This window comes from Delphinapterus leucas, chromosome X (assembly GCF_059928025.1).
Source record: "Delphinapterus leucas isolate spDelLeu-1000000601 "Yukka" chromosome X, BTC_Dleu_Yukka2, whole genome shotgun sequence".
Taxonomy (NCBI): Eukaryota; Metazoa; Chordata; class Mammalia; order Artiodactyla; family Monodontidae; genus Delphinapterus; species Delphinapterus leucas.
This window is the reverse complement of record NC_143150.1, coordinates 132,409,236-132,433,105: the sequence shown is the minus strand read 5'-3', so window position 1 is coordinate 132,433,105 and position 23,870 is coordinate 132,409,236. Positions and strand designations below refer to the sequence as shown.

The following is a 23,870-nucleotide window of genomic DNA, read 5'->3' as shown; positions in this document are numbered from 1 at the left end:
GGGAGTCTGGGCTCACTGAAATCAATCCTTGGATGTGCACCTTATCTATCTAGGGCCAGGACACTGTTTTCCTCCATCCGAGAGCGCACCACTGGGGCCAGCTGCAGTGTGATGGCTTGATGGCAGGAAACATTCACTGTTTATCAGAATGGCAGGTGGTATTCTTTGTCCACAGTGGTCATTTGAAAAAACAATTCAAACATATCCTCTATTTGGAAACTGAAAATAGAGTCGTCACAGGATCCAGCAATCCCACTCCTGGGCACATATCCAGATGAAACTCTAATTCAGAAAGATCCACGCACCCCCATGTTCATGGCAGCACTATTTACAATAGCCAGGACATGGAAGCAACCTAAGTGTCCATCTACAAGTGGATGGTTAAAGAAGATGTGGTACGTAAATGCAACGGAATATTACTCAGCCATAAAAAAGAATGAAATCATGCCATTGGCAGCAACGTGGATGGACTTGGAGGGCATGATGCTCAAACAAGTCAAAGACAAATACTGTATGATCTCACTTCTACATGGAATCTAAAAACTACAACAAACTCGTGAATATAACGAAACAGAGGCAGACTCACATATATAGAGAACAAACGAGTGGTTCCCAGTGGGGAGAGGGGAGGGGGGAGGGGCAGGATAGGGGGAGGGGAGTAAGAGTTACAAACTATTATGTAGAAAATAAATAAGCTACAGGGATCTGTTGTACAGCACAGGGAACACAGCCAATATTTTGTAATAACTGTAAGGAGAAAGTAACCTTCAAAAAGTATATAAAATTTAATAAAAATGATTAAAATAAAAAGTGAAGTATTCAAGCGCATTTAGCACACTCACAGTATTGTTCAGCCACCACCTCTTCGTGGTTCCAGAACGTTCTCATTCCCCCAAAGGAGACCCCACCCCCGTGAGCCGTCACTCCCCTGCCCCCAGCCCCTGGCACCACAAACCCACTTCCTGTGTCTGTGGATTGGCCTGTTCTGGACGTTCCCTGTCAATGGAATCGCACACTGTGTGTCCTTCTGGGTCTGGCTTCTCTCACTGAGCATCATGGATTTGAGGCTCACCCACATGGGAACATAGATCCGAGCTTCATTCTTTCTTTTTAAGGGGTTTCGTAGGGAAAGGGGCGCTGGCTGCTGTGAGCCTTCCAGGGGAGTGTCTCTGGATCCCTCTGTAGACCTATCATCCCCACACGGCTTGACTTAACGTGGATGGTGAAAAGACTCTCATCTCCACTTTGGAACCGTGGATTCACGTCTCCACCCACTCATGACAATTAACAGAAAGGAGGAAGCTCTCGTCAGATCATAGAACACTCTGCTCCTTTCCCCTAAATACATCTGGAGGTTTGAGCTGGTTTCAGCACATCGTTACATGTCTCCCTTACACACACCCATCTGTTCTCTGCATATTTTCCCTTAACCTGCCACATAATAAATTATATGACTCTTGAAAACTTAGGAAACAGAGGGGAGCACATGTGTGAAGCCTGAGTTTGCATTACGTATTGCTGGGAAGGGAGATGTTGGAAACCAACCGAACCAACAGACTTGCAGTCTTCCGAGGTCAAGGGAAAAGTGGGAAAATACATGCAATATCTTCCCCCGGTGATGATCTGATTCCCAGAGGGTTTATAAGAACATACAGAGAGAAGCTCAGAAACGTGAGGAATTTCTCTAAGGATGTCAAGGCAGGTGTCAGGAGTTGTGATAATATTAAGATTCTGCGTCTACACAGAAAAGCATTGAGGAAAATGCAATGTTTTCACTCTTTTCACTCGGATTTCGTTATCCTACTTTGGAGGAAATTAACCACGTTTTAGGGAAAAAAAATATTTCCAAAAATAGGGGCCACGAATGGCTATCTGTGCCTTCAGCGCTGCCCTGAAGATGAGCGGCAATGCTTTTAGGGTGAGGATGGTGGAGGATGTTATGGAAACAACTGCCGAGGACAAAGCAGCTGAGGCAGGTTTCCGGATTGTCAAAGCTACGGTAAAAACTCATCTACCCCCTGTTTTATTGTTGTTTGCCATGTACTGGAAAGGAGATGTTTTAGATAGATAGATAATAGATATAGATAGATAGGTAATCGATGAATAGATAGATAGATGGTAGAGATGACAGACTGATAGATGGGTGGGTAGATAGATGATAGGTAGGTAGATAGATAGATAGATATAGATAGATAATATAGATGATAGATATAGATGATAGATATACACAGATGATAGATATAGATAGAAGATAGAAAAACAGGTGATAGATGACAGATAGATAGATAGATATAGATAGATAGGTGATAGATGAATAGATAGATGGTAGAGATGATAGATTGATAAATACATATAGATAGGTGACAGATGAATGGGTAGATACATACATACATAGATATATAGATGACAGAGATGACAGATAGACAGACAGAGAGATATTTACATGTATAGCTAACACTTTATCCGCTGTGGCAATGGCAGAGGTATCAGCCTGCTTCTTTTTTCTCTCAGTACAGAACCTGACGGTAACATGAGCACATTGCTACGGCGATAACTTCCATGTGTTAATGACACACCGCAAGGCACCTGCACAAGACAAGCACACACTGCGTCTTCCTTCCTGAGTTTAAGAGAACTGCTTTTTTTTTTTTTTTTTTTTTACCTTTACTTCATTGTGGTAAGAACACAACTTGAGACTCACCCTCTTTAACACATTTTTAAGTATACGATTCGTCAGTATTGACCATAGCCATGATGTTGTCTAGCAGATCTGTAGAACCCAGTCATCTTCCTAATTTTCCCCAAAGTCAGCGGTTTGGAAACCTAATTAATAGTTCACCAAAATATATACACAATGGAATACCACTCAGCCATAAAAAAAGAATGAGATTACGCCATTTGCAGCAACATGGATGGACCTAGAGGTGATCATACTAAGTGAAGTAAGTCAGACAAAGACAAATATCCTATGATATCGCTTATATGTGGAATTTAAAAAAATGATACATATGAACTTATTTACAAAACAGAAACAGACTCACAGACGTAGAAAACAAACTTATGGTACCAAAGTGGAAAGCGGGGCGGGGGTACAAATTAGGAGTTTGGGATTAACAGACACATACTACTGTGTGTAAAACAGATAATCGATAGGGACCTACCGTGCAGCACAGGGAGCTATAGTCAATATCTTGTAATAAACTATGATGGAAAGAATCTGAAAAAGAATGCATATACGTAACTGAATCACTTGGCCGTGCACCAGAAACTACGACAACATTATAAACCAACTATGCTTCAATTAACAAAAATAATTTAGAAAAAGGTCGCCAAAGACCATGTTCTTCAAGGTGGCATCCACCATGCTTTTGGTGTCCGTGAATAACCTAACAGAAACGCAAATGATATCCACCCGACTGTATTAATTCTGCATTCGTCATAACTACATTCTTCACCTACATTTGTCGGGGAGAAAACAGTGTTTTATGACCTCAAGGGTCAATCAAGGAGTGGTCTCCAAAGAGGGGTGATTGTTTTCACCAGCGGACACTCAGCAATGTCTGCAGACATTTTTGGTTGTCGCACTGGGGGGAGGGGTGCTCCTGGCACCTGGTGGGTGGAGACCAGGGAAGCTGCTCTGCAACCCACAGGGCACAGCATGCCTCACAACAAGGAGTTCCCTGGCCCAAAATGTCCACGGCACTGAGACTGAGAAACCGTGACCTGAAGAATATATTTAGAAATAACTGGAGCGTGACATTTATGCGAAGGACGTTAACAGAATGGCCAGGTTTAAGACTTCCTTTATTTTTTGAAGGGAATGTTATTCTCAGAAAGGCATCTCAGATTTCTCTGCAAACGTACCTCAATCCTTGAGAGTTAAAAGCAGAAGTTAAGTACTCAAAGGAAATGAAAACAGGATCTTGAAGAGATAGCTGCACCCCGATGTTCATGGCGGCCTTATTTATGCACAGCAGCCAAGATATGGAAACCACCTAAGTGTCTGTCTCGAATGAATGGATAAAGAAGATGTGGTCTGTATACAATGGAATAGCACTTGAGCCATCAGCAAGAAGGATATTCTGCCATTGGTGACACCACGGATGGACCTCGAAGTCATTATGCTAAGTAAGATAAGTTAGGGAGAGAAAGACAAATAGTATCTGATCTCAGTTATGTATGGAACCTCAAAAAGAGCTGACCCTGTAAACATACACAGTACAACGGCCGTTATGAAGAGCTGGGAGGGTGGGTGAACTGGCGAGGTGGTTAAGAGAATAAATGTCTGACCAGGAGATCAATAACTCCCGGAGACCTAATGCAAAACGTAGTGATCACAGACAATACGGTGTTATAAACATCAAACTTGCTAAGAGACTAGATCTTAGTATTTCCACCACGAAAAAGAAATAATCATTACGTGATGCGATAAAGTCACTAACTGTGCCTACAAGGGCAGAACGTGCGATACATGTGTCAGGTCAACATGTTACACACCTGAAATTCACACAATGTTACGTGTCAAATATATTTCAATTTAAAAAGTGTGAGTTGAAAGGCGAGAATGAAAGCGTCCTGGTCACCAACCTAGAATATTAGGGAATTTGGGGCATGGTACACAGCAGGCAGCACGCTCCTTCTTAGAGAAAACTGAAAAAGTTATAACAGACACATCTGATGGTGCAGGGAGGGTCCCTCGGACCCACGCAGGTCCCCATCATTTCCAGAAGGAAGCTGGGTTTCTCACCCAGACCCCGTCTGTCCCCGCAGGCCACAGCCCCACCATTGATTGCAGCCCTCAGAACGGCTGCCTCTAACCTGCCCCATCTTCTCGTCCCCTCCTTCCTGGCCTCAGGTCAATGCTCCAAAAGCCAGTTCATCAGAGGATCGATTCCTAGAAACGATCTGTTTTACTGACTTACCAAAAACATGTTCCTAGGGTAGCCCTCACCCCCGGGGAGCAGAGCTGCAGGCTGGGATGGGTGCTCATTCACCTGACTGTCTGTCTTTCCTGGGGCAGAGGGACGGTCTGCCCCAGCTCACTCCTTGGTAGCAGCTGAGAGCTGGGACACAGATAATCAGACATCCCTTAGAGAGCTTTTAGGAAAATAAAATAAAACCGGTCAAGGAACAGCTACTGGGCTTCTTTATCTTAAATCATCCGATGTGATAGGAATTGCCATACACTTCATGAACAGTAAAAATGGTCAAATATTCACCAAAATCTTTGAGAGCTGTTAAAATCTATCTATCTATCTATCTATCTATCTATCTATCTATCTATCTATCTATCTTATTATGCATCTAACTACCTATCTACTTGTTTCTATTATCTTGGTAACTAGACAGCTTGCTACCTAGCTAATATGTCACCAATGTGCTATATATCTATCTACCTATCTACAATTTATCTAACCTAGCTACTCTCTTTCATATGATATATTATGATCTATCTATTCTATTTATCCTTGTTTATTTATTTTTAAATTATATATACTTATAGATAGGTAGACAGATAGATAATTTATAAAACGTACAAGTACTTAAAATGCAAGATTTTTGGGGGGTGAAATGTGTGGCTTGGTAATTGCCGAAACGGCTCTTGGAGGACTTAGTGATGCGTCTGATTCCCTTTTGATTCACTCCTGCACCCAGCCCTGCTGGGGGCATGCCTGGGATGCCTCCCCCACTCGCTCTGCCCACCTCAGCCTCCCACCCCTGCACCCTGGCCAGCCTGGCTTAGCAGAGCCCCTGCTCCCTCCCTGTCCCCCCAACACCTCTGGCTCCATCCCTTATCCTGTCCACTCTGGTTGGTGGTCATCTGTCCATCCCTCCCAAGCCCCTGGAAAGCACCCCAGAGGCACACGGGTTTTCCTCAACTTGTTTTCCCCATACCGGGCCCGACGTTGTCAACAATGACCACGACGTAAACGTCCAAGTAAATGCTGTCACTGCTTAGTTCTTTCTACAACTGCCACTGAAGGAGTCATAAACGACGGCGCTAATTTTTAACTCCTATGATCCAATCCACGATACACAGGGAGTATACTTCCCGTTCCAGAAAATGGCTTTTAGGCAGCCCACTCCTAAAAGTCCCTTGAGCATAATTGCAATAAAATATAAGTCCTGCAGTGTTTTTTCAGCCAGACCTTCCCCCACCATGAATCCAGTGCATCTGGCTCTATTTCAGGGCGAAGGAATTTAAGTGCGCTTCATTAGAAGGCTTCACGGCACACATGTGCATGTATCAGGGTGCTTTGGGGGACTTTTCTGATATTTGCTAGTGGGGGGGGGGGATAATTTGTGTACCTGATTCCGCAGGTCTCCCCCATTGACATATGTGTAAAGAACTGGATGTAAATTTCATTTTCATATCTCTGTGTTTCCTTATTTTGTTCAATTCCTACTTTCTCACTGGAAGAAACATGATCCACTTTTCCTGAAAAATCATCACGAGATTTAAATCCTATATATCTTTTAAGTATCTCCTCATGTCCGGGGGAAAAAAAACCCCTGATAATTATCATTGAGATTATTTACATATTTTTGAATGTTTTAATGAGGTTACACACGATTGGTAGGAAAAATCAATGCCTCTTGTAACAGGGAATCATACGCAGATTTTTGAAAAAAAAAAAAAAAAAAGCGTGTACATTTCGTGCAACGCCAGGGAGTCCAAATCTGACTTTCTCCTAAAATAAAAGAGACTCCAGAAATTCTTTTCTCCAAGTTTAGAAACCATTCTAAAACTTCATGAGTTTGCTGTTTTGATCATAATTTAAATTTCTTCCAGATTTGTACCCTTAGAAAAAAAAATATGGCTTCATGCTTTTAGTGGAGAAAGATCAAAATAGTATATTAAATGCTCTCAGAAGACTTTCTGCACAGAGAAAAAATATTCAGTGAGTTAATATAAAATAAATTAGAAACAGATTGATTCTCCCCGAGATTACACAAGCATTTCAGTGTTAAGAAGACAAAGGATAAAAATGAGAAGATCAATGAAAAAATATCAATTAACCAAGAGGAACATTTAAAAAGCTTTAATTACGGTTCAGACACCCAACTCCCAACGAAAGCCAAAACGTCGCGTCTTTGTTCTTTACACAAGGTGGAACCTTAACCAGGTACATTTTCAGTGCTTGGTTGGAAAGCCTAATGCAGGGGAAATTGGCTGGGTCACCACCTTGGATTAGGCAGCAAAGTCATTTTACAAAATCCAAGTCAAGTAATAAACAAAATCTTGCCTAAAACAAATACTTTCTTTCCCCTCTGTCCAACTTCCCCTATTCTAAGGGAATTCCCTTCAGAAACCCAAGCTGACCTTGGTCCAGCTTTGCAACTGAGCCACTTTGGAGGGATATGCCCACCCATGAATGTACAGCAACTAAAACGAGCTTCTACCTGCCCAAAATCTCCCCTTGACCCTCATGGCACTTCCAACCCCACGAGATCCAAGGGTGGCTTCTCCTCCATCTTAGAATTAATTATAAACCGAAGGCATGAGAGCTCCCAGGCTTCCATGAAACTAACCGCTTGTTCGTTAAGGATCCTTATGAGATCACCGGGTAACAACCAACCCCAATGCTTTGTCGCCAAAGGTGACCCACCATTTTACTTGCTCACGTTTCTATGCGTTGGCCGTTTAGACTGGGCTCAACTGGGTTGCCTTTCTCTTGGTCTTGTCTAGGGTGTGTCACATGGCCATAGTCACCCGGCAGTTTTAACCAACGATGGATGACCCAAGCTGGAGCCCCTTGTCTAGGCTGACGGATGGAATCACCCAGTAGGCGTATGCGTGCATCTACTCTAGACCATCCATTCCCATCCAGACCATCCAGAGGATGGCAGCTCCAAAACTGACCCCAGTCCAGACCAACACAAGGACGTCCCGGGGGAGCCCAGACCCAGCTACTGATTCACAGCATTACAAGCAAGTCCAGGATTTGTTATATTGAGCAAACTGGTGCTCAGGGAATTTAAGTAACTGGCCCACACCCACCAAGACCAGAAGCGGTATTAGTTTCTTAGAGCTGCTGTGAGAAATGACCCCAAACTTTGTGAGTTGAAGCAACACAGAATTATTATTCTGCAACCGCAGAGGTCAGAGGTCCGGGACAGATGTCACGGAGCTAAAATCAAGGTGCGGGGAGGGTTGCATCCCTTCTGGGGGATCCAGGGATCAATCTGTTCCCTTGTCTTTTCCAGCTCCTGGAGGCTGCTGGCTGCTTGCTTTGGGGCCCCTTCCTCTGTCCTCAAAGGCAGCAGCGGGGGGTTGAGCCCTTCTCACCTAGACTCGCTCTGGTCTCCTGTCTCCCTCTTCCCCTTTTAGGAAGTGGTTCCGCCGAGCCCACCGGCATGATCCATGATCATCTTCCTATTTTAAGGGCCAGTTAACGAACAGCCTTCATCCCATGAGCAGCCTCTATTTGGCCACATAATCAGATATATTCAGAGGTTCCGGGGACAAAAGGAGGAAGACATGTTCGGGTGGGGAAAACCATCACCGCACCCACCACAAAAGCAAGGGAACGGAACAAACCACCAGACCGCGAGCTGTGTTATTGATTGGCAGGCAGGGCAGGGGCAGGGATGTGGGTTAGAGCCGGGAGAACCAAGGGTGCCCATCTCTCCCCAGCTCCCTGTTCCATGACGTCACGTGGGTATCCTGGAGTTGGCCATGGTGCAGGGAAACTGGCATGACTGGGTGTGATACAGGACAGGAGAGCAGTGCAGTGTTCCAGGGAAAGGTTTCATCAGGAAGATGAGACTTGCTAAAGAAACCCAAGGGAGGCTCCCAGCCATGCACTGGGAGGCTTGGTAGAAGAAGACAGGAGTGGAAGGAGGGGAAGGGGTGAGACAGGTGGGGGGGTTTGTCCAGACAGGAGATGGGAACACTGCACATTTGGAAACACGGTTCATAGTTTACAGAAGTGGCTGGTAAACGGGGAGCAGAGGGGGAACAGGTATAGTCGCCTTCTTTAGGAGTCTGGGATGAATGAACTGGAAGTATGCATTTTCGCCACGGTGACCTGAACGCATGTATTTTAAGAACTCATTGATACAACATTGTAGATCAAGTGTCCTGCAAAAAGGAGGCAGGAAAACCCAAAGGTAGTCGATTACGTCTTGTGGTTTTTCCATTAAGATGTGACAGCTCAGCGCGCCAACTCTGTTCAATTCACGACGGTCCTGAACACGAAGGCAGCGCGGTTCCCCGTGAAGAATTCGATTTTGTTCAAGGTACAGAAGATGCACACAGAGTCTGGTCCAGATTTTAGTCCACTTTTTCCTGACCCTGAGATTCATGATGCCACAAAAAAAGGAGAAAAATCCCACAACTAAATCTAACACAAAAGCCAGAGAGCTCTTGAAAGAGAAAGGAGGAGTATTGTGTGTTTTGTCAATACAGAGGGTGGTTCTTCTTGATAGGAGCTTTGTCTGGGGCTGTCAGGGAAAGGGCCCCAACAGGGCAGAGGCGGAATCCAGCGGCCGCTCGGCCGTTCTCATGGCTTGGGCGGGACACGTAATGGATCGGGTCACCTCTCTACATGGTTGAACCCACACTGTTGGCGACAAACAGGCTCCCCCTATGTTTCAACCGTCTGAACGTTCATCTCTGCCATGAAAGCAAGTTTTAAAAATGGAAGTTCAAGGTGCTGCATCTGGACCCCACGTGTCCAGAAAAATGACTGTTCTTAGAGATGAGTTATCTCTTCAGTGGCTTCAGCTGGTGGAATGTCTGTCCCAATACTCAGGTACCTTTGGGATACTCTCAACCCCAGTTCCCCAGTACCAGCTGAGAGCAGCTCCTAGGATATATCCGCACATGACTGGGTGTGATACAGGACAGGAGAGCAGTGTAGTGTTTGTCCCAATACTCAGGTACCTTTGGGATACTCTCAACCCCAGTTCCCCAGTACCAGCTGAGAGAAGCTCCTAGGATATATCCGCACATGACTGGGTGTGATACAGGACAGGAGAGCAGTGTAGTGTTTGTCCCAATACTCAGGTACCTTTGGGATACTCTCAACCCCAGTTCCCCAGTACCAGCTGAGAGAAGCTCCTAGGATATATCCGCACATGACTGGGTGTGATACAGGACAGGAGAGCAGTGTAGTGTTTGTCCCAATACTCAGGTACCTTTGGGATACTCTCAACCCCAGTTCCCCAGTACCAGCTGAGAGCAGCTCCTAGGATATATCCGCACATGACTGGGTGTGATACAGGACAGGAGAGCAGTGTAGTGTTTGTCCCAATACTCAGGTGCCTTTGGGATTCACAGTCCACTGGGAAATAAGGTACTAGAAGTTGGCAGGTGATACCTGGGTACAAGCTATATAAACCACGCCTGACGGGAAAAGGAGAGAGCTTCCTAGGAACCCAAGATGGGTCTACGGAGGAAGACCCATTCGTACCCGGTGCTGAAAAATGGATTTTATTTGCACACAAGACACGGAGAATCAGTACTCTGAGGAAACTCATGGGAACAAAGCAAGGCATGAAGCATGTGTACAGAAAAGCAAAAACATCGAATTCAGGTGTCATGGAGGGCCGGTTACTGGAATAGTAAGTCAATAATAATGATGAATGGATAAAGATGTGGTGTATATATACAATGGAATAGTACTCAACCATAAACAAAGAATGAAATAATGACATTTACAGCAACATGCATGGATTTGGAGGGCATACTGCTAAGTGAAATAAGTCAGACAGAATCTAAAAAATAAAACAAACTAGTGAATATAACAAAAAAGAAGCAGACTCACAGATATAGAGAACAAATTAGTGGTTACCAGTGGGGAGAGGGAAGGGGGGAGGGGCAAGATAGGGGGAGGGGAGTAAGAGGTACAAACTACTATGTATAAAATACGTAAGCCACAAGGATACATTGTACAGCACAGGAGATATAGCCAATGTTTTCTAATAACTACAAGTGAAGTATAACCTTTAAAAACTGTGAATCACTATATCGTACACCAACTATACTTCCACTGAAAAATAATAAAAAATTTAAAAATAATTTTAAAAGAAAAAATAAGTCAATAATAATGATAATACTAATAATACGTGTAGGAAGGGACCCATTTTCGAAGGCTTTGTCACTGAATCTAAGAGGTACATACTCGATTCTGTTGAAAGCAGAAGCGATTGACGCATCTGGACGGAAACCTTGTCTTGATCATGTGAACTTCTGAGAGATGGAACTCTTTCCACTGTTTCTCACACTGAATATGTGGGAACATATGTATATGTATAGCTGATTCACTTTGTTATAAAGCAGAAACTAACACACCATTGTAAAGCAATTATACTCCAATAAAGATGTTTTAAAAAAAAAAGTATTTTAATTTTAATTCCACTCCAGATGTTAACGTACTGCAGGTGGGTTTTTTTTGTCTTGTGTTTTGACCGTTAACAGGATTGTCCTTGATGCATGAGATGTCATTTGAAGGAGGAAGGAGGTTACAGCACATCCAAGTCCCCAGAGGAAGTTTTAGGTCCACATCATCATTATGATGCCTGATGTTCAAAGCACGGTAGCATTCATGCCTATATTCCTGCACAGAATTAAGGAAGAGATTCCTCAGCTGGAGATTCTTTCCGATCCTATAAAGTGATGCAAATATATTCGATGTTATAATTTTAGGGCAAACCCAATCTCCAATGAGGGATTCACAGCTCACGTCCACGCTGATTTTAGTGAAAGTTCCTACAGAACCTTGCAAGATTCTTGGCCACATGTTGGCTGAATGGCCCTCCAGCCCTATGGCTCGAGAAGTTGATGGATCCATAGCAGAAAATGCAGGCTGCCCTTCTTGTGTCGGGCGTGGCGTGCTCTGTGGGCTAAGGAAAGGGCCGTGTGTGTTCCCTGTGGCTGAGCTGGACTTCTGATTTCCACCGGCCTCGGGGGATGAGACTCAGATGGTCATATCTCAAGCATTCCAGCTGAGGGGTTTAATACATCATATATTAACATTGTGCTATCAAGCGAGAGATGATGTGGAAGGAAAATGATAATATTCCAAAGAAATCTTCTGATGCCCACATACAACCCTGTTCGAGTCCACTCTCCTTTTTGAAACCCACACCCTACACATTTGTTGGTGCAGACGGCTTGTGTGACGGTCAGTCCCAAACGCACACACTCTAGAGATGAGGCAAAGTGCAATTCATATCAGCTTCTTAAATACATTTTTTTTTTTTTTTTGCGGTACGCGGGCCTCTCACTGTTGTGGCCTCTCCCGTTGCGGAGCACAGGCTCCGGACGCGCAGGCTCAGCGGCCATGGCTCACGGGCCCAGCCGCTCCGCGGCATGTGGGATCTTCCTGGACCGGGGCACGAACCTGTGTCCCCTGCATCGGCAGGCGGACTCTCAACCACTGCGCCACCAGGAAAGCCCCTTAAATACATTTTTAATATGTCAAAGTCTTCAGCAAATGTTACCTTCTCGAAAGCAGTGAGAAATGTGTTGTGAATATCTCCAGCATGACCGATAAGGGGGCTATCGGATCCTTGTGCGATCTGCCCCTTGAAATCTTTTAGGGGATGCTGTCTAGCCACGCGTGTTTCTCTCTGCAGAAGGGGATCCACATTTTCCGGAGACGAGGATCAACTCGGGTTTTCTGTGCAATGTGGAGCCTCCTTGAGCATCAGATGAAGACGCCTGTGGGACTCACGCCCGGATGTTGAAGCTGATGGGGAAACAGATGGTGGGACTCAAGCCGTCCTTTGGAAAGTATCGGTACAATCACTGCAAACACCACAAAGCGAAGTCGGAGAGATGTCTGCAATCCGTGTCAGATACTGGGTCTTTCTAGCTCCATATGGCCTTTGCCTTTTCCCAAGAATAGTTTATAATAAAGTCAGCGCGATGCCTTTTTTCTGGACCAACCACACCTAACATTTGCAAACTGATGACCACCGCCCAGTGGCCTGCAAAGGACAGCTGTTTGCGGTTAAAGGCATCAACGGCATTTCCCCGGGCGTCATCATTTTCCTCGGGCTCCATCCCTGCAGCTCATTTTCTCAAGTTTAGGGACCCAGCCTTTATGTTTCAGGTCCCAGCCCACACAGGTCGCCCCGTCGGACACGAAAAATGACATTAACATTGGATCAACTTTGAGAAAAGAATACTCTTTCAAAAAAAAAAAAAAAAAGACTTTTGATTTTACTCTTTCTCTAGCAAATGTCTTACTTGAGGTAATCCACCCTCCCCTGCCCCCCTTGCTTTTGTTCACATCAGCAACTTTTCACCCAGAAGGATCTCATCAAGAACGTGCTGCATTTTCTCGAGTGCAAGGATGAAGTGGAATATCTGGCTGGGTTTTTTTTTGCCTGCTGTTAACAAGAAAATTAGTCTTTTCTAATACAAATTTAGAGACAAATAATTTTTTTTTCTCTTTTTAAGAAATTTTTTATTGCAGTACAGTTGATTTACAATGCTGTTAGTTTCAGGTGTACAGCAAAGTGAATCAGTTATACATATATATCCACTTTTTTTAAAGATTCTTTTCCCATATAGGCCATTACAGAGTATTGAGCAGAGTTCCCTGTGCTGTACAGTAGGTCCTTATTAGTTATCTATTCTATATATAGTAGTGTGTATGTGTCAATCCCAATCTCCCCATTTATCCCTCCCCCGCCCTTACCCACAGTAACCATAAGTTTGTTTTCTACGTCTGTGACTCTATTTCTGTTTGGTAGATAAGTTCAAGAGACGAACAATGATTAAGCCTTGCCTTATCTTGGGCACAGTGTGCAATCAACTTAAAAATAGCAGAATGCTATTATGCTAACACATAAATATGGAATCTAAAAAAAAAAAGGTTCTCAAGAACCTAGGGGCAGGACAGGAATAAAGACGCAGACGTAGAGAATGGACTTGAGGACACGGGGAGGGGGAAGGGTAAGCTGGGACGAAGTGAGAGAGTGGCATGGACATGTATACGCTCCCAAACGTAAAACAGATAGCTAGTGGGAAGCAGCTGCATAGCACAGGGAGATCAGCTCAGTGCTTTGTGACCACCTAGAGGGGTGGGATAGGGAGGGTGGGAGGGCGATGCAAGAGGGAGGGGATATGGGAACGTATGTATACGTATAGCCGATTCACTTTGTTATACAGCAGAAACTAACACACCATTGTAAAGCAATTATACTCCAATAAAGATGTTAAAAAAAAAATGCTTTTAAGACCTCATCCTGTAGCTGAAACTCCAACTATGGTAAGGTGTATCTGTCTGTAGCATGCGTCTACCGTGTTTTACGAGCTTCACGGGGTGATGACCACCTAGGACAGCCTGGAATGCCCTAAACCACATGAAATACCCGCGATGCGTCACCTTACACACTTCTGTAAGAACTCCTCTGGGATTTATACCTACAACGGATAGGGCTGGGTCATGAGATGTCCACGTACTTAGTGAGCATCTAACGTCTGGCCAGACGCTCTTCACAAGGGCAGCTACAGAAACTCAGTATCCTGCTGGTCCCCAGTGGTGGTCGTCTCACACAGGCGAGCGTTTCATACTATTCTGTACTGTGGAGTCACCCCCCCACACACACACGATGAAACATACAATATATGCACGGTTGCTAACATTGTAATTAAACCTTTCATTTGTTTTTTCAATCATTTTGAAACTATACCATCTCTTCCACCCACATATGAACCTACGCTGTGCCATCTCTCTTACACAACGTATTTCCAAAAAGGGTAGAGACGTAATATTATTATTACCTTCCTCCCGCAATAGAGGTTTTCTGTGGCATATATGTTGGGTACCGATGGTCACGATGGCATCGTCTCAGACCAGAAAAGGAAAAGGTGGGGTTCACTAAACTAGGGCAGGGGCAACCTCCCCATCTGCTCCTCTGTGGGACTCATGGCTTCTGTCCATCTTTCTCCGTCTTTCCTCCTTGGCTTCCTAAAAACTTGCTTCTTTTCTGGGCTCACGGCTCCCCCTGCAAATAAAGTACCGTAATATAAATCCTCGAAAACCCGGTGTCCTCTGGTCCTGAAATAGCAAGAATCTAAGGTAACCAAAAGGAGGACTGATCCCATTACCACTGGTTCAAGCTTCCTTTCCATCAGTTAAAACCACGTGTGTGTGTTACAGCCATGAGATCCAGATGTCCCTGCGGTAGGGGATCTCTGTAAGAGCCACGCAATCCGCTATAGTCCCCGACGTGGTATTTCAGTGCATCCGTGTCTACAGAAAACTGCCACAGGTGATGGTCAGCTGGAAGGACTTTGTATGAACACGGAGCCATGCCCTGGACGCAAGGTTCCAAAGTCCCGAACCCATAAAGGCAAGTTCTCTCAGTGGTGACACAAACGCCCCCTTAGCCCATTCACCCGACACTTCGTCTGTCCATCCGATGAATTTTGGAAGTCTGTGAACCACCATCATCCCGCCAACTGGACCCTGAATACGTCACACCAATATTCATCTCCTTTCCATCTTTTTTTAAGAGCAGGAAAGCACGCAACAGACAGTGGGAAGACACGTACTATGGCTTGCCTTCTCTCTTTTCTAGAATCTCGAGGAAAATCTGGTTGTCCCCAAAGTCCCGTGGATACATACATTTTAATCTGTTGTAACGATTTTGTCTGCAAAGCACACTTCACCCAGGTGTCCTACGTGAATTAGGAGCCAGTGCCTAGTGCGTATCCACTGTGTTGGCAGCCACTGCGCTAGCTGCTGGTTTCAAGGAAAAACAACGTTAAAGCACTTGGATTACATGTAGACTTTTGTTTTCTAGGTCATTGTTTCATGAAAACAAAATGTCACAGAAGACAGAAAGCCGCTGCATGCATTCTTTCAAAATGTTTTCCTCTGCCCAGAGAAACAAGCTCCACCTGTATAAATATTAGGCGGCCAGGAAATAACTGTTTACTTATTATTATAAAGCCTTAAAGGCAGCAGGAAGAAGAATGTCGTGTTTATTTTTCCACACGAAATAACATTTAAAGCCACTGCAATGGCAAGAGGAGATGGGAGAATCTAAGTTGATAGGAATAGTTATAAAACTGTTACAATTGCCCAGATGTATCACCTGGGAGTTATTTTGCATAATGCTGATTTCACTTAGGGTTTCTCATGGGTAGACGGTCAGCTCAGACACAAACCGAAGCCCAATATATTTTTGCTCTCCAAGGTTCACAGCGTTGCCAACCGGGATGAATGCCAACCCGAAGAAGAGTATGACATTGTTAGCAAAGAACCACGACGGCATCCTGGGCGGACGGACGGACGGTGTCATTCTTCAAGCTATTTTAGACGATTGTTTCTTTTTCTGCCGATCCTCTCTCTTTCGTGAAGGAGAGGCTTGTTCTCTTATTTGTTAAGGTTTGTTTTCTTTAAGTCGACCCTATTTAGACTTCTTTCTGAGTAAAAGCATCTGGGGATCGCTAGATGATTATCCCTCTGTCACAAACAATTTGCAACAGTGCCCTTTATGGACGGCTGCCGCTTTAGCAAACCAAATTACAGGATGCCCGCAAGTATAAGGATGTCCCAAATATTGCGTTGGACACACTTAACAGTTACCACTAGTCTATTTACCAGCTACATTTGAAGCTGGGGCAAGTAATGAATAGTTTTTTTAAGTACGTACGTTAATTGGGGACATGCTTATGCTTTAATAAATCATTCAGCATTTACCCCAACTTCAAATGTAACTGGGCTTCCCCTATTTTATTTGGCTACCCTGCCTTTATAAGCCCTTTCTGGGGGCGGTGGGATGTGCATGGCAGATGGTACTATAATAATACCATGTTGGTCTTGAGGAAATAGTTAATCCTGGTCCTTCCGAAGCTACTTTTGAAAGTCAGCCAGGATGCCGCATTAACTATCCTTTACTTTCTAGCAGCGATAATTTGCTCGGGGCGTGGATGGGGGCGTCACCCGCAGCTGTGAACGTCCACGCCAATCACCTGTAACTAAACCAATGACCATCTGAGTGTGGAGTACAACCTGCAGCCGTTTAAACTCCCTGAGACAGGAGACGACGGGCAACAATAAATCTTTCGAGGCCGTCCACGGGCTGTCCCGATGCGTACGGAAATCCTGCCCTGCATTCCTGATACCTTCCTTCCCAAGATGTCCACGGCTCCGCCCCCCGCCCCCCAATCCACCAGCAACATCTCTGCAAGCTTATCTACGCGGGTCCCAGGCAACAGCAGGCTCAGAACATCGAGTTGTTCTACCGCGGAAAGAAAAACTGGTGCTGGACTCAGACCCAAGGTTAACAGCCGACCGGGTCCCATCCTCACGCTTTGGGGGCGTCACCTTCATTCTCTGCGACTGGATAAAGGTTTGTGCCCTTTCCAGAGCGGGCGCTGGTTACCGGGGATGCTGCAAACAGGCGAAAAGAACCTTGCCGGGAATGTGGGCACTGCTGAGGCTGTGGACTGCAGCAAGCTTGGCGACCTAAGCTAGACATAAACGCCAGTCGGATAACAGTCCCTACCCGAGAGGTTCCTGGTTGGGGCAGGGGGCTGTGATGCAAGAATAAAGAATTTAGAAAATGCCTTGCCCGCCCCCCCTGAGCTCGGAGGCCGTGGCTACCCACTCACAGCGGAGGAGTATTTGAGGCATAAAAGTGGCCCGAAGCCAGCCTGACATGGGACAAGAGAAAACAGAGCTACTTCATGGGTTCTGACTTCTCTTCTTGGGTCCGGACACGTTAAATTACTTTGTTTCCTTCTGTGGCAGATCAATGAAATGGAAGCGATACATCTAATAAGGTTCTCACCCCAGGACGGTGAAAATTGGTTTTGGCATTCGACGGGCGAGCTTTCCAGAACTGGATCCGATGAGGAAGCGGCACGTTTTCGAATAAAACAGGAGAAATGAGGCTTCGGTTCCTGCTTTACATTCTCGGATAACAGCACGGGCAAGGCGGTGGGTACGTGCGTGCCCTGCGTGACATTAGTGACCATACAATCTCTAATGGAAGAAATATGACTCTTGCCTTTTATGGATCCCCAAAGGCACCGGAAATACCAACATTCCGCCGCCATTATAAATAATTATAGGATGTACTGGTCATGCTGAAACTACTTATTTACAAGTCGTCCTAGCAGCCTGGGAGTGTCCATTCCTGGTCATGGCTAATACTTTAAAAATTAACTACAGAGACCTCTTCGGACCAGCCCTGTCGGTGAACTACACACATAGTACAGTGTTTTGTTGTTTTCATAATTATGGTTCTGGTCTCTGTGATTGATGTTTGGTCTTTATTCTTTGGTATCCATTGTTTTTCAATGAATAGGGCAGAAGAGAATTTCAGTTAGGAAGGTCTTTTACCTAATGAAAGATGAGAAATGCAATCGTGGAAGGTTTTGCCTATTCCTTTCGCTGGTAAATACTCTTTTGAAGTTGTGTTCATTGTCTATTAACTGTTAAATTGCTCAGCTGGGTTCGGCTTAAAAATTAAGGCTTTACTATCTACTTCCCTAACGAGAGACGCTGTGGCCCAATTAAATACTGAGAGTCTTACATTTCAGTCCATTTCTCCAGAAATAGTGGCTCAGAGTGTGATCTCACGTTTTTTGGTTTTTTACACCTGAACAGTGTGTTCCCCTCATTTGCAGGAAGGATGGAATTTAGGATCCGTTCAAGCCCAAACCCATGTCAATTTTTAACTCAAATCTCTGTTGGCTGGCCCAACCACTGTGAAAAGAACACATCTTTTAAACACATGAGTGCATACTTATGATGGAATCAAAATGTGTTTTAGAAATACACATTGCCTTCAAGTCCCAGAAGTTTCTGAAATAAATTAAAACATGAGTTTGTCAGATGCCACAGACAACACATTATAACCCCAAAATAGATCCTACAACGATCTGGCACGAGGCATTTATGAAATAATGAACAGACCTCAGATCTGATAGCCCTATAAAAGAAAGAAATCGTAAAAACCTATAATAATAATAATAATAATCATTCTCCCGTTTCATGAGCCAAAATCAGAATGGAATCACCCCTGATAATCTGTAATTAGCTGGTTATAGAGCAAAATGTTACAAACTTTATACTGTTGCTCGGAATCTGTAATTATTTGGACTGAAATGTTTAATAATAGTCATTTTCCAATGATTCTGATTTAAGAGGAGTCCTATGCCTATTTTTAAGGATTGTAATTTATCCTTTTCCTCAATAATTCCCTTGCGCGTGCATGATTATAATGCTTAACACGTGTGCCTCTCGCCCAGTGATGAAGACAGGGCTGTAAAAAAAAGTAGCTATTCCATCTAACTCTGCTGACATCAAACAAACAAATCATCAAAGTGAACGCACAGGATATTTTTAGAATGCACAAGGGGTTCACAGCACCAGGCGGGGGCCACACAGCTAAAAAGCATGTGTGATATCTTCCTGTAAAAAGTTTGCAATCCAAGACCAAGATCCCTCGACCCAACTGGAGACAGCCTGGCATGAAGGTGATAAGCGAGGGGCAAAAGGCAGGGGAGGTGTTTCAAGGCGAAGAGAGGCTTCATTGAAAGATGCTACCAAGAAAGCTACCTACCCAGATGGCCACGCATGGGCAGAGCTGCACGTTGGAATCCTACACGCCAAGACAAAGGGAGCCACCAGATAAAAACAGAGATGTGAAATCTCAGGCACTTCGAACGCTATGGTCGTTTCAATTCTGCCAGTCATATTTAATTCGGGGCTTGGTTTCAAAACTCAAACCATGGAGGAATAAAAGGGAATAAATCCAAAGTTTTTCTTTACAATCTCCCTCAATTTCCCTCAGCTGTTATCTGTTTGATGTGTATCTTTCTAGACCTTTTCTATGGATTTGGGTCCATAAATATATGAACATGCTGAAAAATGTGTAGTTTCCCGAGGTGCATCATTTTCACCCCCCAAACGAAACACAACGGATTTGCCTGAGCGAATTCTGAATTCACTTTTCCACGCACCAATATATCTTAGAAATCTTCCCTTGACCCAAAATACAGGCCTTCCACAGCTTTTTTTTTTTAAAAACTCCTGAAGCTTATTCTGTATATTGGCTGTACTCTATGGTTTATTTTCAAATCTCGCCCTAATTTTATGATTCTTTCTCAGGCCACTTTTTTCTTGCTTTGGTTGTTAGTTTATTCCTTAGTACGTTTAGCACAAAAGACTCAAAGAACCCAAACTATCTGGTAATTCCAGCACACAGAAATGTGTGTTGCCATTCTCTAAAATAAGTTACGTACGCCCATGGCAAGAAAACTCAAACCACATGGAATTCCCACTTTATCGTATGTTTTGCATATATAAATTATTAGGAAAAGATAACCGATGGAAGGGGCAGATGGTATAAGTTATCTCACCCATTTCAAAGCAACATGAAGAAAATAACATATAACAGATGGTCAACTTGGTTCATTTAAAAATGCACATCACTGACTTGGAGGGCACTGTGCTTGGAGAGATAAGTCAGACAAAGGGAAATTCTGTATGACACCCCTTGTACGTGGAATCTAAAAAAATACAAGAAACTAGTGAATATAACAAAAAAGAAACAGACTCGCAGATATAGAGAACAAACTAGTGGTTCCCAGCAGGGAGAGGGAAGTGGGGAGGGGCAAGATAGAAAGAGGGGATTAAGAGGTACAAACTAGTAGGTATAGAATAAATGAGCCACAAGGATGTATGGTACAGCACAGGGAATACAGCCAAGATTTTGTAATAACTGTAAATGGGTGTAACCATTAAAAATGGTATAAAAAATAAAAATTGAAAAAAGAAAACCAAACAGTTCACCCGACAAAAAACATTTTTAGATGCATATCAAGGTGAAATAGATTTTACCTATGTAGCTAGCAAAAAAACCCTTAAAAGTAACTTTAAAGTACACGGCAGTAAAGATCTGAAGAAAAGTATTTTTTTTTAATGACTGAATGAGTAGAAACAGGAAGAATATTTTCTGAAGGCCAATTTGCCAAGCTGTATCAGAATTTAACATGTAGGTAAGCAGGAAGTTTGGAGGAGGAGAGATGAAGAGTGAGGCGTGTTTCTATTTCCCATTCGTGTGTTCATGGTTCAAGTTAAAATCCTAGAGGTAGAGAGAGAGAGAAAGGGTGGGAAAGCCACATTTCTGCCCCAGCCCTGGGGCTCCTGCACCGGGGGGAAGGTGCAGACTGGCTCTGCCTACCAGCAGGTGGGACATCTCTTCCATGGGGGGAGCAGGCAGATCCTATGTGAAGCCTCAGGAGCTCCTAGACCCACCAGGAGGACAAGCAGAGGAAGACAAGTGTGGATGGAGGTTCCTTATCCCTCCAAAGACTCTAAGCCAATCCAGGACGCCTCCTTCTTGGAGCACTTGTGCTGGAGACAGTAAGAGCTGGCTTCTTCCAACTCTGAGAAGGGGACTTAAATTCTGAAGAACTCTGTGAGCCAGCTCTGCAACTGTCGGCAGCTTGAAATCAGTCGCGGCGGGATTAAGTACTGACACCATGGACATCGGCAGAAGCTACACCTCAGGGCCTTATTTCCCCCAGGAGAACTTGTTTACAAAGCACACCACCACCTAAGACCTTCTAAGCCTCTGCAGCACTGACACAGAGCAGGACCCTACGTGGCCTTCTCAGGACAGACACTCCCCCACCCAGTGTCCTCCACCTGCCTCCTTTCGGTAGAAAAACTTTAGCCAAAGAATAACTTTAATCAGAGAAGTGAGAAAATGCAGAAGCAAAGGAAAGCAGTCAAACAAAACCAAATAATAACAGTTGAGCCATTAAACAAAGTCAAGGACGCTTAGCCCCTCCTCAGGGACTATCGATCGTAACCTGAGCGACGTCCTGTGAGCTGTTTGGCAGATGCTGAAACCCCCGCCAGGTGGAAGAAGTAAACTGCACGGTGACCAGGCTGTAGCCATGACATAAGCTGCCACCATTCCGAGAACTGGCCTCAAGGAAATGGGAACAAACTGACCTCAGAACTGCAGACCCACCGTACTGAAAACAATCAAGAGGATACAGATCAGACCATCACATGGCCAATTTCAAGATGACGATCAGAGCTGACTGTGCTGTTTCTGCGTGTGGCCCCGTCCCTCCGCCTTGACACTCCCCTCTTTTTTTTTTTTTTTTGTGGTACGTGGGCCTCTCACTGCTGTGGCCTCTCCCGCTGCGGAGCACAGGCTCCGGACGCACAGGCTCAGCGGCCATGGCTCACGGGCCCAGCCGCTCCGCGGCATGTGGGATCTTCCCGGACCGGGGTACGAACCCCCGTCCCCTGCATCGGCAGGCGGACTCTCAACCACTGCGCCACCAGGGAAGCCCGAAACTCCCCTTTGAAAGCTCCTGTCCACTGATCAACAGGGGAGAGGTGGCTTTTAGACATAAGTCCACCTTCTCCCCCAGTTGCCACCATCCGGAATAAAGCACACTTTCCTTTCTACCAACGCCTGCCTCTCGAGTATTGGCTTTAGAGTGGCGAGCAGCGAGACCCGAGTTTGGTAACACGACGACGACAGCTGAGTTCTGTGTTCTTGGTCTCAAGGGACTAGAGCAGCAGGCTATGTATGGGATTCATTACGCCTGGCAAAGCCACTAAACGGTTTTCTAAGTATGATCAGGATACCGACGATGGTGGGGATTGACGGGAAAATAAATGTGGAGTGAAAATCCAGAAAGGTATATTCTGAGCTACTACATGGTGCTTAAAGCAAACTAAAAGACCCAGGAGCCTATGTGCAAATTTAGGAGACAACTGCCTTCCACTGGTGGCTTTTGGTCAAACAGAAAGCAGAAGAATAAATTTGAGAACAGGAATGTTCTCAGTGCAGAAGCAGAATAGGCTGCAACCCCCTAATGTTCAGAACAACTGGCCAGAAGAACAATCACAGGATTCAAAACCCGTTAGGCCTTCCCTCGTGGCGCAGCGGTTGAGAGTCCGCCTGCCAAGGCAGGGGACGCGGGTTCGTGCCCCGGTCCAGGAAGATCCCACGTGCTGCGGAGCGGCTGGGCCCGCGAGCCATGGCCGCTGAGCCTGCGCGTCCGGAGCCTGTGCTCCGCAACGAGAGAGACCACAGCAGTGAGAGGCCCGCGTACCGCAAAAAAAAACCCAACAAAACAAAAAAACCCTGTTAATTTACTTTCAGATGTTAGAGAAACATTGTAGATCTATATCTGCTAATGTATACGCAAACACTACACACGGATGGTAAAACTAAGTATACAGTGGGCACTAATAAAAAAATAAAATGAATACAAGTTTCATGTGGTCTTACCAGCCTAAAATAATAGGAAAACCCCTTTCAATGGGATTATTTGCTGAGTTCAGAGGTTGAAGAAATGGTGAAGGGTGATTTATAATGATTTGCTAAAAATTAAGCAAAGGACAGGCAATTCAGAAAAAAGAAATGTGAAAGTCCAAAACATGTGACTATGTGCAAAATCTCACTCATAAATGTGGATTGAAAATATTGAGATATGACTTCTTTAAACCAATCCAGTTACCAAAAACTATAAAAGCTGGCCTGTCCACTTGCTGTGGACAAGGCTGTGAGAAACTTCTATTCTCTGTTGATGGGTGTAAATTGATAAAAGTGTTTCTGGGTTGCAACGGGCAGTATCTGATCATAATTTAATTGAGCAAATCCTTTGGATCCAGCATTTTGTTTCTAGATCCTTTTCTAGAAACGACTGCTACACACACACACACACACACACACCAGATACACACACACGGACCCCAGATATACACACACATACACACACCAGATACACATCCCACACCAGCGGTCCCCAACCTTTTTGGCACCAGGGACAGGTTTCGTGGAAGATAATTTCTCCATGGACCAGGGGTCGGGGGTGGGGGGCGATGGTTTCAGGATGATTCCAGTACATTACGTTT

General features: G+C 44.7%; 1 protein-coding gene across 3 annotated transcripts in view; it reads right to left on the bottom strand.

The window, feature by feature from the left end:
- Positions 1–23,870, bottom strand: part of PRKX (protein kinase cAMP-dependent X-linked catalytic subunit) — a 148,311-nt gene that overhangs the window by 32,719 nt on the left and 91,722 nt on the right. The window contains exon 9 of one of the 3 annotated variants that reach the window (XM_022561922.3): positions 13,360–14,967. The exons of the other annotated variants lie outside the window; for them this stretch is intronic. The gene's annotated coding sequence lies outside the window, so the exon portion shown is untranslated. Of the gene's footprint in view, positions 1–13,359; positions 14,968–23,870 lie in introns of those variants that run through there. 3 annotated transcript variants of the gene reach the window in all.